Raw genomic sequence first — 19,865 nt, 5'->3', positions numbered from 1 at the left:
TGTATGATTCAGTTAACTCATCATATGTTGATCTTTATTCAGTGCATTAATAATTTATTAAACATTAAATAGTAACCATGTGCAGTAATCATAGAATAATCTGTCGCACATAAGAAACACACATGAACACTAGGATTTAAGGTGGAAACACAATGCCGGAGAAAAACCACATGTTTTTGTCATTTTTATCTTCTTTTAATATAAATAAAATATGTTTACAATATTTTATTGGTGCAGAATGATACCAGTACGTAGAAACCCACCTGCGGAATGCTACAACCTTCTCTCGTTCTCCAGCTTCTATTGGAAGGGAGCTACAACCCCCTAGCTCTTGTACTGGCTGATATGTTTACTAGTATGTAGGCACTGACCTATAGAAGGCTACTACATTCACTTGTTTTTCAACGACTACTGGAAGGGAGCTCCAACCCCCATATCTAATCACCAGCCACTACTAGAAGGGAGCTTCGACTTCCTCATTAAAGGCTCCAACCCTCAGTATCCTCCACGGACCACGTTTCATAAATTTTCAGATTGGACACTCTTGGTACACAACAAGACAATAAGTAGGCCACATTTCATCAAATTTTCATACTGGACCCATCAGTAACATTGAAGCTCAAAATCAATCACCACTGCAATACAACCCTCAAATACATCTGCATCAATCAATCACTAAAACCCCATAATTAATCTCTGATATAACTGAAACCAAATCATAAATCTATGAATCAACCACAACTAATTAATCAATAATTGAAAACTCAATGAATCGGTACTTCACCAAAATCTAATCAATCAACTAGAACAGAGAGATCACTATAACCAGTACATAGATCTGAACCCAGAACACTGCATCAACAACTAGAACCAATTGCAAACTCAAAAATTGTATGTCAGAATGTATATGCTACTTCCTTTAACCCAACCTTTGTATACCTCTGAAGATACTGAATCATAAAGCCTCTTACCCACAAACATTACCAATCAGTGACATTATAAAGATCTGCTGTCAAGATTACTGAGTTCTAGAAAGACAGTAGCAAAGTTCACCCTTCTCACTTAATTAATCAATCAATTAGACTCAATCTCCTTTTACAGTCAATTATAATTTCATATCTAAAGAAGACACCATTGACAAACAATAGTAAAATAATAGCACTTATTAGATAGATCAATGATCTCTAAAGAACAATCTTTTCTTCTACATACAGAAATCGGCAGTGCCAAACAAGCATGTATACGCGGCTTCACCAAGGCGAACTGACGTATAGATATGGAAATACTAACTTATAACTTCATTGTTATTCTAGACTCTGGACATACCGAAATCATCAGATTTAAAGAGTAAATAATTTTCTAGCACTCAGATCTATCCTATCCATTATCGGATCCCAAAATGGTAAGTCATTTCAAGTCTTATGATCCTGATTCATCATTAGATCTCTTCCATCATCAAACACTCAGGTGCATACTTAGTTCAGATCAAGCAAAGCATCAGAAATCCATAACATGCATGTTTTATTTTGATCTAAATCTTCATAAGATATTCATTACTTCCACACTTAGTCCTTTTATCTTCTCCTCGTTATATACTTAGAGCCTTTTTCAATAACTTGTACCAAAATAACACTAAGAACCTATGGTATTCTTAGACGGGATCAAGTAATGTTATTTTGTTCAATATTGTGGGCTAATACCATGGTATTACCCTTGGTATTGTTTTAACCTTAATTTTCCATCCCGTATGCGCTTTTCCATCTATGAAAGTGTGTGCATACGTATGTGCTCTTTTTGTTCTATGACCCTGCTTGTATACGCTACTTTGACTAGGCGAACCCAGGTATAGAACTTAAAATAGCTTAAAGCAATTTTTTTATTCAATTGCTTGATTCTGATCTGTAATCCTTTATTCCATCATCCTATTCTTCTCTGAAATTACTCTGTTACCTATGAATAGACCCGTTATAATGTGAGTTGTCATCATACATCAGTTTTGAACTGATTCCTCTAAACTACCCTGCAATTTGTCATATCTTGTAAACACAACTACCGTGCATTTTGTCTGTCCATCATTCTAACACCTCTGACCTATAAATTATTCTGTGACTTCTAATTTGTCATATAGATTCATCTAGTTACCATATACTTTCTCTACTAAAAGTGAGTTGTCATCAAGGACAACACATGCATCATAATACCAACAATGACTCCGTTGGAGTACTGTCTAGGCCTATTGGCAGCAGAGAAACACAAGATATGAATCTAAAAATGTGACAGTCTATATTACTTATGCATCAATATACCTCTCATCCCCAATTAAAAAAACTCAATTGACTTGTCGTGGTATGTGTGCTTCCGATAAAGAGAATGGTAGGGACTACATCTCTAACTCAAGCCAGTGAAGAAGCTATTACATTAGAAGAATAAAAAAAGGTTCATACAGAGAGTTGGATGTCTACCAGTGTGTTGCCAATGTTGTAGTAGCTACAACCACCCTCCAAAATTTTTCCTATGCATCATTTTGGAGCCTCCCTCCTAAATCACAGTAGCTCATCTTGCACTGGCCGAAGTACTTTTGCTTTGATTAAGCTTCATCCTTTACATTAGGGCTTGTGGTTTCTTACTTATTTTGTTGTCTAACCCACAAGCCGATCTCTTCACTTGGTCTTCACTTTGTTCCAGGCTTGCCTTAGTGAACTACACAATCCTTGAGGGAAACTAGTCTTGCTCTCACGAATTGCGTAGTCCAATCTGACAGTCAGCCGTCAACTCCAAAATTGCGCAGAGCGAGTTGACAGCTAGCCTTTAGCTAGGAAACTGTGCAGAGCATGAGGGGTAGCCCAGATCCACTTAGCCCAGAAAATGTGCAGAAGCTTCTTCCTTAGAAGCTGCTTAGTGCATGAGCTAGTGAGCTACCTAGTCCTTCCCAGAACTGCACAATATGTCTAGGGAATTGTTACACTAAAAGATGTCACCATGACTATTTACAGTTAGTATGGCTCTATCAACAGTCATGCTATCCTCCTGGGCAAGTCTTATGCCTCTGCTCTCCATGTCAAACTCCAAAAAGAGAGAAATTCTTTATAAATGTATTTATCTCTGGGTATGCAGGCTCTCTCAACCTTACTTGCGAATACGCACCTAATGTTCACAAAAGCTGCATACTTGTACGCTCTGTATGTAAAGGGGCAGGTGCGTACCCATGTAAAGGTCAAAATGCGCAAGTTTCATCTTTAAAAACTTACTTGTGGTCATTTCTAGAGCATTCTAGAAGGTTGTTCGACGTGTATTGAGTGCCTCCAGATGGTTCATGTACCCCTACCAAAGAGGAACTTATCCCATCAATAAGGGAGCTATCCCATCTAAAGAGGGGATTATCCCATTGATGGTGGACCTGATTAACTTCCTCTTGAGCACTATAAATACAGGCATTGGGCCAGAAGGAGGAGAGGTTGGAAGCTAAACATTTCTAAGGGTAGATGCTGCTGGAATTAGGACTCCCATTTAGAAGCTTGTGAGGAGAGATTACCATCTTTGCTTGTTCTATTTGGAAGTGGGTGAGCTTTGTCAAATTAAAGGAGAACTCTTGATGGACCCTGGGAGGGACTTGCACAACACCAAGGCTCAGGTTGTAATTGTTCCTTTTGTTTCCTATTAATGCAAATGAGTCCATTCTTCTCAATAACTTGTTATTTATGAGTTGTTTCATGTACTCCTTGGTCTATGTGTTAAATATGTTTTATTTTATGAGATTATCAAGTGCTATTTAATCGTTTGATTGTTAGTGAATGCAGGTTTCGAAGTGAAGGAGGAGCTCATCCGGATCAGCGAGGCTGGACTGCTACAACAGTGTTGGACTACAGGTAGGATCTAAACACTTGATTTCTTATATAGTAAATGCATGTTTAGAGAAGGATTGCTCTTATTTGTCTTGTTTGTCACTAGAGAGTCTTAGGCTCCTAGGGAGGTTGGTTGTGTCCGCACTATCGACTCTTTCCGCTTGACAAAATGGCGACTCCACTGGGGAATCCATTGATGTGAAAGTCTTTTCCTTTGTATGCAACTTTGATCTGAGAAAAGTCATTTATTTTCTGGTTTTTGGCTCAGTGACTTTGTATTTGGGTGGGTTAGCTTAGGGTTAGATTGATTTTAGTTTTTCTTGGCTTTTTCAGTGGTATGCACTCTTTGAGTATTGCACAATGCGTACTTGTACGCACTGTTGCTGTGTGCACAGAGCGGGCCCGCACCTGTCTTAACAGGTTGCCTGCGTACCCTGCTAAAAATTAAGAAATTTCCATTTTTTACATTTGTCCTCCTAGATTTTGCTTTTTCTTAGTTTTTACTGCCCAGATCCATTAGTCTCTTGTCAAAGATCTTCACCTGAACTTGTTTCGATAGCATTGAGTGTTTTAGTGGATTTCATAGAAGTTTAAGCCCTAGGGTTTGATTTTTGAGTAGGTCCTGTAGTGACTTTGGCGGTAGAAGTTGTCAAGCCTTAGATCTCTCTGGTTTTGTCAGCCTTCTTAGAAGTCGGACCTGTCATAAAGTCTACCTGTGAGAGCAACTTACCTTTGAGTGGTCTCTTTGGCAAATTTCGAAGTGCTTGTTGATTGAGTATTGAATTCCATTTTACAAAAAGAACAAAAAGATTTGAGTTTTGTTTTGACTGGTTTTTTGATTCTGCATTAGCTGGTCCTTGGCTTGATTTTGGTCAAGTAAAACAACCTAGAATCATCTTTGTAGGCTTTTGCCTCGTTAGGTTTGCTTTAGAGTAAATTTCTTTTTGATTTGCTTGTGAGTCAATTTTTCATAGATTTTATAGATTTTGAGATTGATTTTCGTTACAATAGATTTATATGCTTTATTAAATAAGAAAAATACAAAAACATCTCCTTTGAAAGGTTTTGTTTCAAGTAGCTTTGAGGGATTTTGAAAGAAAAAGAATTTTTCGTGCACGTAAGGAGTGGTCATGTTTGTATGCTTGGAAAGATAAAGAGAATTGTTTCTTTGATTGTCTTTACTAGGAAAGTTGTTTTCTATAAAAATTTGCATTTTCCAACTCTCTTAGTTAGGAATTTCATCGAAAGAGAAAAGTAGCGTAAATCATCTTAGGTGCATCTTTGTAGTGGTTTGAGTCGAGTCTACACACCATTGGTTTCATTTCCGCTACCTTTTGTCTTTAAGAAAAACCATAAAATTAACGCTTAAAGTAAAATCAACGTAGTAACTTTTATTTACTAGGGCTCTGAAACACCAATTTAGATCAGGCTAGTGTCTTGGAGTAGGAGAGTAATTAACTCTCCAAGACAACAAAACCAAACAAGTAGCTTATCTTGTGATAGAATAAATCCAATTGTCTCATTTGTACTCTGGGAAAGCTCCTCTTAAAGGAGAAGCACGAGCTCGTGTCCGAACCAGTGAGGGGATCAATCCTCCCTCGTTGGGAACGATGCCAGACACGCACGTATTACAAACGGTAAACCTCGGATTAACCATTGTCGAGGAGCCAGGGGTCACTTGTCGGTAAACCTTGGATTATTGTCAAGGAACCGACAAGGGGATTGAGCTTGATACTCTGCCCTTGCGTGCTGTCGGAGTGTAGACTGTTCCCCCAGGTGCATTTGTTGCGGTTGGTAACCTTAGTGACCATTATCTTTAGGATTCTACCGAGGTGACGGTGGAGGGAAGATCCCACTGTACCTGGAGCAGACGTCGGCTAGACTCACTTGGATTTTCCGGGGGGTTCACTTCACTCGAGACGGTTAAAGTGGAGGAACTTGTGCCGGTCTATTCATTAAGCAGGTTGCCGGGGTAACTGTTCCACCTACCACTTCTGTACTGAATCCGGCGATGTTGGGTTTCATCTCCAACTAGCGTTTTTGGTCTGGAAGGCTACTGTTTGTGCTTGGTTTGACGCCCTAGATTCTTTAGGCGTGTGATTCAAATTTGTTTGGTTCTTTAGCGACTTTAGGTGGTTCGATTTGAGATTTTACTTTGTTTTCGTGTGTAGTAGTTAAAAGTTTTTAGCTGTGGCGGAATTACCGAGACAGTCCCGTAGACTTCGGGGCAAGTCACCTGAGATTGTTACCGGAACTAATTTGTTGAGGAAACTCCGTAGATCACGGGGTGGATCTCCTGAAGACGTCCCGGGTCAGTACGAAGGATTGAAGGTCCTTGTAACTCCTCCTAGTGGCAGTAGAGTAGGTTCACCTGAAGAAGGAGAATCTTCCTTGGTAGTCCATCCAGATTACCAAACTCTAGAGACAGGTTATAATCCCGAAGCTGTTACAGTTTCTGAGCTTGCTGGTAGTTTTTCGTCTACTAGTGATATAGGCGAAGAACCTGAAATATCTGAACCTGTTACTCCGACTTCTAGTGTTCCAGATTCACCAAGAGTAGAACGAGTTATCACCGAAAATCTTCCTACTGGTTTGATTGCTATTGAAGAACTTGCTCCAGAGGAAGAAATAGGCGTCTCTAACCTTGAAGGTCAACTTACTATTGACCTCAGGGAGCCTGAATCTATCTTTTACAGTCCTCCTAGAAGTACTACTTGGTACCTTTCGCTAACCAATTATTTAGACAACTCAGGGATAGGTTTTTCTACACCTCGTACTCCTTTTCCACCTGGAGGTATTTATACTCCTGTAAATATGTCTGGTCAGTCGTCCGTGTTTACTCAAACTCCTGAATCTTTCTTACACGGCGGTCCTTCTGTTCCCACTGGGTATCAGTCGCTTTCTGGTACCTTTGCGGGGGCATCTCCTCAACCCGTCGATCATGGGTTATTAGCTGGAAACAATGGTAATAAACCGTTGGGTATAGGGGACATTTACATGATGTCAGGTTCAGTTCCCGTTTCTCAACCTCAAGGTGGCCAATTACCGCCTGGGGGGCAGCCTCAGTTAACGCCTGGGGGGCAACCTCAAGGTACACAAATTGTGTCTGGGGGGCAGCCTCAAGGTCAGTATGTACCTATGGTGCAATACATGCCTCAGGGTCAACCCCAGCCTCAATATGTACCCCAAGGTCAACCTCAGTATCAATATTTACCTCAAGGGTATCAACCCCAAGGGTATCAACCTCAAGGGTATCAACCTCAAGGTCAAGGTCAACCCCAGTATCAGTATTTACCCCAAGGTTATCAACCTCAAGGTCAATACTCGAGTCAAGGTTATCAACCACCTCAAGGTCAGTCATATGTTCAAGGTATGGGAACTGTACCTTTCAGTTATCAATCCTATCCTCAATCCGGTTATGGATCTCAATATCCTCAACCTGTCATGGGTCAAACGGGTCAATACCCCGGAATGATAGTGTGGGATCCATCCCAAGGTCAACAGGTGTTGCAGCCAAGTATACAGTTGTTACCTCAAGCTGGACAACCCGTAGTTTCTGGTTCACCCCAGCAACCGCAACCTGTCCAGTCAAATGTTCAAACTTCTGTAACTTCGGTAGTTACTCAGCCGCCAATTGCACCTAGTACTCCATCTCAAACGGCTGCTGCAACTACCGCTACATCTGCCGCACTTACTTCTGGAGTATCGACAGCTCCGGTTTCTACTGTCTCTGCAACCACTCCTCAGGCATCTTTACCGTTGTCTGGATCTACGATTCAAACCACGGTCCAGATGCCTATAGGTCAGCCTGGTATAAGTACGGTTGTCACTACTCAACCTCAATTTGTTCAACAACCGTACCAGGGACAGTACCAACAAGGGCAAGCTGTCCAACAGCCGGTTTACCAGTATCAACCGTATCCTGGGTACACTTATCAACAACCTCAACAACCCCAGTACGGTCCGGTTAATCCTGGTTTTCCAGGAGGATATAATATCCCTAATGCGATTCCTGTTCCTAGTTATCCTGGATATCCTCCTCCTGGGACTGGTCTTGTGACCCAGAGTTTTAGAGATCCTAACCGGCAATTACCGTTTATCGCAACTTTGGATTTACCAGATTTGACGCGCCTAACGAATGATCCAATTCAATATCTTCAGTTCTGGCCGCCAATGCCAAATAAGTTGCCCAGTGATATACCCAAGTTCGAAGGTAAGCCTGGAGAGGATCCGTCCAATCATGTGATGACTTACCACCTCTGGTGTGCTTCAAATTCTATCTCGGATGATTCGATCCGCTTACGTCTTTTCCAGCGTACACTCATTGGTCTCGCGGCCAAGTGGTACATTGAGTTGCCACGGGCCTCTTTTTACAATTTTAGCCAGTTAGCCACCTCGTTCTTAACTCACTTTCAGTTGCCGGTCAGATACGATAACGGCACGGAGTTATTAACTTCACTAAAACAATCGACGTCCACGTATATTTCTGATCACATTCATGAGTGGAGACGTCGAAGAAGGTTAGTGAAAGTTTTTATTCTGGACCAAATCTTAGCTGAATGGTTTGTTAAATCATTATTACCGAAGATTACTGAAGATGTAGCTAAGGCCAGAGTAGTTACTGAGGAGCAAGTCATTGCTCAGGCGCAGTACCTTGACTTAGTTTATACTCAGTCAGGTACGTTACACAAGAAGATCCCAGATCTTCCAAAATCGAATCAAATCGCTGCTGCTCCTTCGGGATCTCATGCCGCTGATGGTATGATTGGTACGGTGAACACAAAGAGTAAGAAGAAGTCTTCCAAGAGTTCTACTACTCCTATAATCACCTTGCCTGATTCCCCGACAGGAGAGTCTTCTCCTGAACTTTCCGCCGATATTCACGCTGTAGAGTCATCTACAGCCAAATCAAAAAACGGTGGAAAGAAGAAAGGGAAGAAGAAGGCTAAAGCAGACAAGGCTCCGAAGGAGAAAACAGAAAAGTCGGAAACCAACGACGAAAAGCGCAAACCTCGATATCCTTGTCTTATTTGTGAAGAGGATCATTTTACAAGAGATTGCCCTCATCGGGCCGAGGTTGTGAAAATAGTCAAAGGTTCTCCCACTCCTGCTGTGTTGAAAGATCCATTTCCAAAGCAGGAGAGTAAGATGATAGGTTCTTCCTCGACTGCCAGTGAAGAACCCATTTTGATGATGTCTCATGTGAGGATTGCGACTCGGTCGCAAGATTATGGTAGTAAGAATCCTGTTGATGGTAAGGAAGCAGAATCTTCTCATTCTAATCCATCAACCTCAGCTCCTGGTTCCGATCCACTACAGATCGAAAAACCTAACCCGGACTTAGTAATCAAACCGCCCGCTAAGGGTGTACTTCGAAGGTCTGCTTTTAATCCACATGCGAGAGCAGCCCAGAATTACAACATTGTTGAGGACTTAGCTGTTTCACCCTCAGCAATGTCGGCTTTAGAAGTGCTGCAATCATGCCCAGCACAACGAAAATTACTTTTGTCGGCTATCGGAGCTGTTGATGTTCAGGACCCGAATCTGATGATCTTCGATCTAGAAAATAGTACACCGCGTCTACCCCATCAAATGGCTTTCCAAATTCCAGTGATAGTAAAAAACAGGCCTATTCATCGGACTGTGATTGATGAGGGAGCTTCTACGTGTATTATGTCGATTCAATGTTGGAGATCGCTTGGTTCTCCTTCGCTGAACCAATCCCCGACCATCCTTAAGGCCTTTGATGGCCGTGGGTTCTGTCCGTTTGGTATTCTACAGGAATTGCCTATAGGGGTAGAAGGTAAAACCGTTAGTCTGGATGTGGAAGTGGTTGATGCCCCTCTAGACTACAACCTTCTTCTGGGTCGAAGTTGGTCATATGCTATGACAGCGGTCGTTTCATCGGTCTTCAGAATAATAAAGTTTCCACATAACGGTAAGATCGTGACAATTGATCAGCTGACATACTTTTCATCCGACCCAGCCTCTTCAGAGAGTATCCAGCATGTCGGTAAGACGACAATCCCTTATAGGGACGTTGGCGTAGGTTTAGTTAAAGATTCCGGTTTACTGGGAACTTTTCCTTTCCCTCCAATCAACGCAGACCCTTCATTTGCATCAATTCATATGATTACATCAGACACCATTATTTACGATGATCCTTGGATTGTCCCATCTGAATCTGAGATAGACTCATTCGGTGATGCTATGCCTTTGAGTCCATATGAAATTTCTTATGAAGCCGTCATGTCTTTTACCGACTCGCGTTCAACCCAAATCGACCAAATGAATGTGGTCAGTGAAGAGTCACTTTTCACATCAACCTTAGAATGGATAGCGTTTCCCGAAGTCGTGTCATCTGACGAGCAACTTCGCGAAATCCTAAGTGTAGACGATCTACCATGGGAAGATATTCATCATAGATCTTCGTTTTTACCTGAGGATGATGCTTTTGAAAACGATTTTTCATCTATCTTTACCGCCGAATATGTCAAAGACGCTCAGAATCCAACGAAACATTCTGATTCAGAGTTGAATCTAGGGAATATTTCTCGCACTATTCCCATTGACATTTCAGTGAAGCCCGGAATTGAGGAAAACATTCATATAGGTGCCTCATGTACAGAAGATGAAATTCGAACTTACAAGGCCCTATTCCAAGAATTTCGCGATGTGTTTGCCTGGCCTTACGAGGAAATGCCAGGAATCGACCCTGCCATTGTTGTTCATGAAATAAAGACCTACCCAGACGCTAAACCCGTCCGGCAACGGTTGCGTCAGATTCACCCTCGGAAAGCGGCTGCGATTAAAGCAGAAGTCGAGAAGCTGTTGAAAGCAGGTTTCATTTATCCAATCCCGTTAACGGATTGGGTATCGAATATTGTTCCGGTTAACAAGAAACAAGGAACAATAAGAATCTGTATCGATTATAGGGATATAAATCGAGCTTGTCCAAAAGACAACTATCCAACGCCTTATATCGATCAAATAATTGATGATTGTGCCGGAAGTGAAATGTTTTCCTTTATGGATGGTTTTTCGGGCTATAATCAAATCAATATTCTACCTGCCGATCAACCAAAAACGACATTCATTTGTCCATGGGGGACATTTGCTTACTGCAAATTACCTTTTGGGCTTAAGAATGCCGGAGCCACTTTTCAACGGGCGATGTCTTATGCATTTCATGACATCAAGCACATTGTGCAACCGTACCTCGATGATTTGCCTGCTCATTCTTTACATCGAGCTGATCACCTTGTCCACTTACGAGCAATCTTTATGAGGTGTAGGCATTATCGAATTCGGTTGAATCCCCACAAGTGTGTATTCTGTATAGAGACGGGTCGATTGCTGGGATTTGTTGTTTCAAAAGCCGGCATTCGCGTCGATCCCTCGAAGGTCGAAGCTATCATCAAATTGCCTCCTCCTTCGAGTTTGCGCCAACTCCAAAGTTTGCAAGGGAAAGCAAACTTTTTACGCCGATTCATTCCAAACTACGCCGAGGTCACTAAAGGTTTTACACGGTTGTTGAAACAGAACGCTCAATTCTTTTGGGATGAGATTGCCCAACAATCTTTTGATGCACTTAAACACGCGTTGACCCATGCACCGTTGTTGCATCCTCCCAACTACAACCAAGACTACTTCTTATACCTCGCAGCTTCGCATTCCACCATTGGAATGGTGTTAGTTCAAGAAGATGAATTCGGAGCGGAACATGTGATATATTATCTTAGTAGGACATTAAACCCCACTGAGCTAAAATATTCGCATGTGGAGAAATTGGCCCTGGCAGCCGTTCAAGCTGTCCAGCGTTTTCGTCACTACATTCTTCTCCGTAAAACTACAGTTATTTCGGATTGCAACCCTATGATTTATATTTTGACAAAACAACTGCTAGGGCGCAAGTACTCTAAATGGATCGTTATCCTGCAAGAGTTTGACTTGGAGTTTGAGAAGTCCAAGTCTAAGAAATCCTTAGTTTTTGCGGAATTGATGTGTGATTTTCCGCGTGCTGACACAGAAACTGTGGTAGAGGAGTCCATTGTGGACGAATCTTTGTTTCTTATCAGTACTTTAGATCCGTGGTACGGGGATATAATCATCTATCTCCAAACCCAAACCTTTCGGCCTGAAGCTTCAAAGTCGGAACGTCGAAAAATTTGGTTTCAATCCCAACAATACAAGATTATTGGAGATACACTTTACTGCCGGGGGGCAGACTTAGTTTTTCGACGTTGTTTAACTCACGAAGAGGCTGAGAGGGTTTTGAATGATTGTCACTCTGGAGCATGTGGTGGTCATATGTCTGGGTATGCCACAGCTCAGAAGGTGTTGCGCGCTGGCTATTTCTGGCCGTCCATGTTTAAAGATTGTATCATTGTGGTCCGGAAGTGCCACAACTGTCAAGTGTTTGATCGCAAGATGCGCGCACCACCTGCTCCTCTCCATCCTATAATTGCCGTTGGTCCTTTCGCCAAATGGGGTATCGATTTTATTACTTGTAACCCTCACTCGCCCAGGGGGCATGCGTATATCATCCTCGCGGTTGATTATTTTACTAAATGGGCCGAGGCGATGCCTACATTCGACGCAAGCGGCAAAACAGCTGCAGTTTTCGTATTCAATCATATTATAACTAGGTTTGGTGTCCCACAAGCAATCATCACTGACCATGGGAGCCATTTTCGAAACATCATGATGACTGAGCTTACAAGCCAGCTTGGTTTGCGCCACGATAGCTCTACTCCTTATTATCCGCAAGCCAACGGTTTGGTTGAGTCTATCAACAAAGTTCTGGTTATCATGATCTGACGAACCATTGGTATTCATCGGTCAAATTGGCACAACATGTTATTTTCAGCGCTATGGGCATACCGAACTTCAGTGAAAACTTCAACATGGTTCACTCCTTTCCAGCTAGTTTATGGCTTGGAAGCTGTGTTACCCATTCAATGCGAAATCCCATCACTTCAAATGGCTGTCGAATTACTCCCAGCCACTTCCGAAGAGGAGAAACGTTTATTATACTTAGCTCAGTTAGATGAGACTCGACGTGACGCTGCATTGGCAATCGAGACTCACGCGAAGCGAATGAAAGCTCAGTATGATAGAAATGTGACCCCTCGGAGTTTTTCGGAGGGAGACCTAGTACTATTATATGATCAAGCTAACAATAAACTAGGTGCTGGGAAATTCGTTCCTATGTGGCATGGACCCTACATTGTAAAGCGAAAGCTAGCAAAAGGGGCCTATGAGTTGGTAGATTTTGATGGGGACTCTTTGGGTAAACCCAGAAATGGACTTTACCTTAAGAGGTATTATGCTTAAATGATGGGTATGGAGAATGTTAGTTAGGTTAGGTTTTCTTTCTAGCTAGTATGTTTGTTAGTTTAGATAGTGTGCTTAGCTTAGAAAGTGTGTTTTTCGTCGTTATTCTGGCTTATCTTGGTTTTACTCTTGATATTGCAGATGTCGACGCCTCTCCAAACATACATTGGATTTGCTGATGGTGCTTGTCGTAGTACACGGAATATCTCTTCCGCAGCTTGGGTTATCTATTCGCCCTCTGACGAGTTAGTTTCTATGCATGGGGTGAGCCTCGGTCAAACGACGAACAACATTGCAGAATACAGTGCAGTGGTTGAATTATTGTCTGAATCTATTTCATTTGGAATTCGACGTTTGATAGTGAGGTTAGATTCTGAACTCGTTGTATTACAGCTTAATAGAGTATATGCCATTAGAAATCCTGTGTTATTAAGGTTGTTTTTGAGAGTGCGTCTCTTGGAACGTGAATTTGATTACATTGAATATCAGCATATTCCAAGGTCTTTAAATACATTAGCAGATGCAATTGCTTGTCGAATGTTGGACAGACATTTACGATAATCATGCAAGTAAATTTAAAAACATTTCATCACATATGTTAAACAAAATGAGCCGGTAATAATGATATATATATAGATAGGAGTGTGTCAAAAATATACATCGTCTTCGATCATAGGTTGAAAAACACCTTATGATCGGCAAAAATGATAAGTACAAAAAAACAAAAATGTCATATGTGTCTACAAAAGTGACTAGCCAATCACTGGTGGTGCTCTCTATACGAGACCACTGCCCGCGCTACCCTACACAAGAACCTCCTAAAAGGTCCTGGGACTGCGACCACATAGCGCTGAAGTCGAATAGGAATGTCATCTATGGTGGTCTCTGGTATATCCGCCGTCAGACGCTCTAGATCCTGTTCCAGCTCGGCTAAGGTCTCTGCGGCCGCATCCTGTGGGGCTGGTGCTGGTACAGCTGGTACCCTCCTCTCAAAAGCCCAGAGGTTGGCTGGACGCCGTGGACCTACATCTGCATTTTGAAAATTTGTGCTGTCAGTTTTGAAGCGATATATAAAAACAAAAAAAAAAAAAAAATACATAATTTGAAAACTCGTGGAAAATGAAATACCTCTGTCGTCCCACTGTTCTCCCTGTGGAAGAACCATGTCCGGATCATTCCTAAAATCCATTCCGGCATAAGGAAAGTCCTGAATAGCAAAGACCTGGCTCTCTAGCCAGTGAAAGTAACCATCAGGAAATCGAACAACTGCTGTGCCCTCATCAGGATGCCGGGCCATTACCGCAACCCATCTCGTCAACTTAGGCTCCCGAGGCGTCCCAACTGGAACTGTAAGATGCTGGGGGACCAGCATTGGAACTCTCTCTAAGGCAAAGTTCACGACTATAGGCCCATATCCAAAGGTCTTCAGTTGTCCTCTCTTTGCCCTGGTTAGTTGGCCCTTCAAATTAGCCAACACAGCATCGCACCAGTTGAAAATGGTGTCGTGGAAGCAGTCTATAGCCATCCGCATTTGGGACCCGGTGGCTTGGTGTAAAGTGGCCGCGCCGCAAAGTCTGGTAACAGTAAAGGCTATCACCATAAGTTCAGGTCGGGATATGTACTTGATTTCTATCCCCTTCTCATGGTTTTGGTTGTTGCACCACTCTAGCCAGAGACTAGCAAGGGATTGGCCACCCGGCCTAGTCCCGAATAGAGAAAGTTTCTCGCCCCTGTTAGGCAAGCCAGTGAGAAAATATATGTCGTAGGGCTCTATCTTGAGTTGGTGCTCTCCGATGTAGAAACATTGCTCCTGAATGTTCCACCTTTCAACCAGCCACTCAAGAAAAGGCACTTGGCCCCTCATGCCAGGTATGGCCCAGTATTTGTACAGTCCGCATGCTTTTAATGCATCAATTGAAGGTTGATGACCTATTGCGGCCAAATCAACGTCCTCGTGCTCTCTTTCACGCCAATCAAGCATGGTGTGCTCCCTGCGCATCATAAAACATCAGTTAGGATCCATAAAATTTAAAAATTTTGGTCTATTTTGGAGGTATGAGGGTTTCAATTTGTGTTTTGCGGGGTACGCACCCCGGCCTTTAGGGACAGAGCGTCCGGACGCAGCTTCCCTTAAGGTCGGGTGCGTACACCCCGTAATTTTCCCATTGGGAAAATATCGGGGTACGCAGGTCAGCAGTGCATGACCTGCGTACCCCGAAGTGCGCATCTTAAAACCCCAAGACCCCCAAAAAATCAAATAAAAGCTTAAAAATTAATTCTAGACGGATGGAAAACAAGAGAGGGGTGTTGTAGAATACCTGGTGAAACGGCGTTCGGTTCTGACGGTCGGATTCTCCGCAATCTCCACGGGAAGTTTCTTGTCAAAAGCCCGTTTTTCAACCTCAACAGTAAAATGGTAAAAATGACATGGTAAAAAGTCTTTTTATAGGTTTTTTGGATGAATGAATGCTAAATTTGTTTATTTTTCACCATGAAAGGACATTTTTCAATGTATTTTTACCCATCTTAAACAGGTATGAGTAATGTGTCGTTTTTGTGCAGGGCAAAAGGACTTTAGAGTAAAATCATCATTTTTCGTGAACCAAAACATCAGAGTCATCTTTTAAGCTCTTTTCTGACTCCTAAAACATGAAAAGATTGCCGAGCGTTTCTTTTACACTCGTTAAAACGGAATTAAAAGACGGTCCCCTTATAGCTCTTTTCTGACCGTAAAAACAGGAAAAGATTGTGGGGTTTTTGTCGTTTCAAACTCGATATGGAAATAAAACGACGTGTCCTTGATCGCTTTTTACTTTTCAGGTCAGAGACACTAATCATGAAAGTACTCCTTGGTCGCAAGATCAAGCGGTTCTCCCAGGTATTATTTTATACTTTTTCGGGCTTGGGGGACACAAATTTACGAAAAAGTTCAACCTGGAGTCTTCTTAAGTTTTTCAGACTCTCTAAAATTGAAAAACGCCGAGTTTCTCCTATACTGGGCTCGTTAAAATTTCACAGTAAAGGACCTGTTCAATTACAAACAGGAACGAACCACTCCTTCCTAGGGTTCGAATCAAAACTAGGTTGGACTCATCCGAAGGATGAGCTTATAATCAAGCATATGTTATCCTCCTCAAGCTTGTTAAAAATAAAGAGGTACTTGCCAGAAATGATGGGGGAAAAGAGAGAAGAATGAGCCTATTTGTTATCCTTTGTCTAAGAAGAAACCTTATTACCACTCTTGAACACGACACTTTTCATTCACCTGGGTTGGGAAATCCTTTACCTCACAGTTGATCAAACCACATTGAAAGTCTTCAGCCGGGTTCCGGGGATTAACTTTGAGTCATTTATCACCAAGCCATCTGTTGTGTCGTTATGTGTTCAAGAGGTCTGCAAGCAAAACTTTCATCTGCAAAATACTTGTCATCCATTTGACCATCCCTGAGTCAGTCCTTACAGCAACATTTCTTCAACTTGAACAATGATTTCGTGTTGTGGGCTTGCCGGCAACAGGTCGCTTTCTATCGACATCAGCACATTATCTAGAGAGATGACTTAGAAATCGTCAGTACCTTGAAGTCTGCATGCATCAATGGCAGGTTTCTCGCCTTTGACGTCAATTTACATCATTGACTTTCGATCGAAGGATTCCGTGAAATGTTCGACATCAACTCATTCATTCACATCTCATGGATTGTACTGGGTACTTTGAGAACCATTGACATTACTGGTGGTCTCTCTCACACTTGTTAACAGTTTACATCATCGACTGGTAATCAAGTGGTTTCTACAATGTTCGACATCAACTCATTTATTCGCATGGCTAGAATCGTACCAATTCAGGAAGTAGAAATGAAGACCCTGGATCTAGTTTCCACCATCCAGGCTGCGAGGAGTTTTGTATTCATTATCTAAGTAGACTAATCATAAACAGATGGCTGCGCCCATACTGTGTCTACAAAAGTCTATGATTATGATTTACTACAAGATCATTCCTGTATCAGAATAGTTAGTCTGTTAGTTAAAGTTTTGATCTGAGTATGGGAATGCCTACCTCAGAGATGATATAATCTTATACATGTATTTTGTGTTGAAAATTGCAGGTTCTGACCAGGCTCTCCACAAGATAATCCTTGAAATGATAAAGCGCTTCACCCTTCCTAGATAATACAAAACCCTAATCTACTACAGGCTTCGCACTTTAGGGGGCAATCTGTTACACTAAAAAATGTCACCATGACTATTTACAGTTAGTATGGCTCTATCAACAGTCATGCTATCCTCTTGGGCAAGTCTTATGCCTCTGCTCTCCATGTCAAACTCCAAAAAGAGAGAAAGTCTTTATAAATGTATTTATCTCTGGGTACGCAGGTTCTCTCAACCTTACTTGCGGATACGCACCTAATGTTCACAAAAGTTGCGTACTTGTACGCTCTGTATGTAAAGGGGCAGGTGCGTACCCCTGTAAAGGTCAAAATGCGCAAGTTTCATCTTTAAAAAGTTACTTGTGGTCATTTCTAGAGCATTCTAGAAGGTTGTTCGATGTGTATTGAGTGCCTCCAAGTAGTTCATGTACCCCTACCAAAGAGGAACTTATCCCATCAATAAGAGAGCTATCCCATCCAAAGAGGGGATTATCCCATTGATGGTGGACCTGATTAACTTCCTCTTGAGCACTATAAATACAGGCATTGGGCCAGAAGGAGGAGAGGTTGGAAGCTAAACATTTCTAAGGGTAGATGTTGCTGGAATTAGGACTCCCATTTAGAAGCTTGTGAGGAGAGATTACCATCTTTGCTTGTTCTATTTGGAAGTGGGTGAGCTTTGTCAAAGTAAAGGAGAACTCTTGATGGACCCTGGGAGGGACTTGCACAACACCAAGGCTCAGGTTGTAATTGTTCCTTTTGTTTCCTATTAATGCAAATGAGTCCATTCTTTTCAATAACTTGTTATTTATGAGTTGTTTCATGTACTCCTTGGTCTATGTGTTAAATATGTTTTATTTTATGAGATTATCAAGTGCTATTTAATCGTTTGATTGTTAGTGAGTGCAGGTTTCGAAGTGAAGGAGGAGCTCATCCGGATCAGCGAGGCTGGACTGCTACAACAGCGTTGGACTAGAGGTAGGATCTAAACACTTGATTTCTTATATAGTAAATGCATGTTTAGAGAAGTATTGCTCTTATTTGTCTTGTTTGTCACTAGAGAGTCTTAGGCTCCTAGGGAGGTTGGTTGTGTCCGCACTATCGACTCTTTCCGCCTGACAGGAATGCATGGAAATTTTCGCGAAAAAAAGAAGAAGCATTACTTAGAAGTAGGGATATATTATTAGTTTCCCAAGGGTGACACATTTCTATCTATAGAAGCTTCCGCCAAGTGTCTCTTTGGTCCTTGATCTTAGGCATCTCCATCATAAATTCCATTTTTCTTAATTCTATGTAGTGGATGCCTCTATAGCTCATTTTTAAATTCTATCATTGAGCCATAACATTCTAAAGGAGATCAAGGAGCCCTTAGAGCATTGTTGTCACTTTTCTGGATGAGTTTTCCTTTCATCGTCTTTTGCTACTTTTTCTGTCGCTTTTCATTGTTTAGCTTGTGCAAGTGATGTTTCACTTGTTTATTTGAACAATTGCTGGAATTTTTTTTTTTCTTAGTTTGTAAAAGAGTTGTTTCAAGTTATAGATTTTCTTTCCCAAGTGTAGCATGAGTTTTCCCATTTTGCACTAAGAGTCATTGTTGCGGCCACTCTCCTCACATGCTTCATTTTCCTTCAGTTTAATTAATTGTTGCACTTGTTTCACATGCATGCATCAACACATAGTCATATATACACCTAACATCACATCATCCTTCAGATCTACCTGATTTTCACACTCCCCATGGGTAGATCTAGGCTCCCCTTGCCTAGATCTCACACTTCACACTATGCATTGCATAATCTAGGAGCATAAGGCCTCTACCTTAGATTCAGGAATTGCACAGAGCCTGTCTTGGCCTGGCTCCAACTGTGCATTTCTAGGAGCCAATCTCCTAGCTTGGCCATTGAGACTGTGCAATGTTTAATCTGTCCCAGGCCTTGGCCGATACTGAACTGCACATTACGTAGTTCCAATCATCAAGCTTCCACAATGCCTACTGGGACTATAAAGTTCACAGTTCCCACAGTCAGCCAGTCACCCATGTCGGTCAAAATTATGTAATCCCTCTCATCCTATGCTTTGAGTGCTGATTGATGATGTTATGAAGTTAGATTTCTAAGAGCTAATGTTTTCTTGCCATGAGTATCCCTTCTCTCCCACACGTATCACACTTGTGAAGCACTTCCCTCTAGTAGTAATTATAGCATGGCACCAAAGAGAGCTGCTTTAGAGAACCACTGAAAGAAGTACTGGGGAAGCAGTTGAGAAAGCCCTAGTTAACTTGCTAATATATGTGCATACTCAACTTCTCATGGAACAAGAATCAACACTAACATGGTAGCAAGTCCAACAACAATAACAGAAGGCACCAATTCAATAGAAGATCAGGGAAAAAGGAATTTACTGACATAATAGGGGGAGAACAAAGTTGTAGAGTAAAAGAATTTTCAATCTTCATGCAGACAACTTTGGCAACAAAAGCATAACTTGGAGGTATAAGAACTGATATTACAGCAAGTAGAACAACAACTGAAGGAAGGAT

This window comes from Pinus tabuliformis, chromosome 7, assembly GCF_031772625.1.
Source record: "Pinus tabuliformis cultivar Carrire ecotype Pingquan chromosome 7, CPIR1, whole genome shotgun sequence".
NCBI lineage: Eukaryota > Viridiplantae > Streptophyta > Pinopsida > Pinales > Pinaceae > Pinus > Pinus tabuliformis.
Note: the sequence above shows the minus strand (reverse complement) of the source record.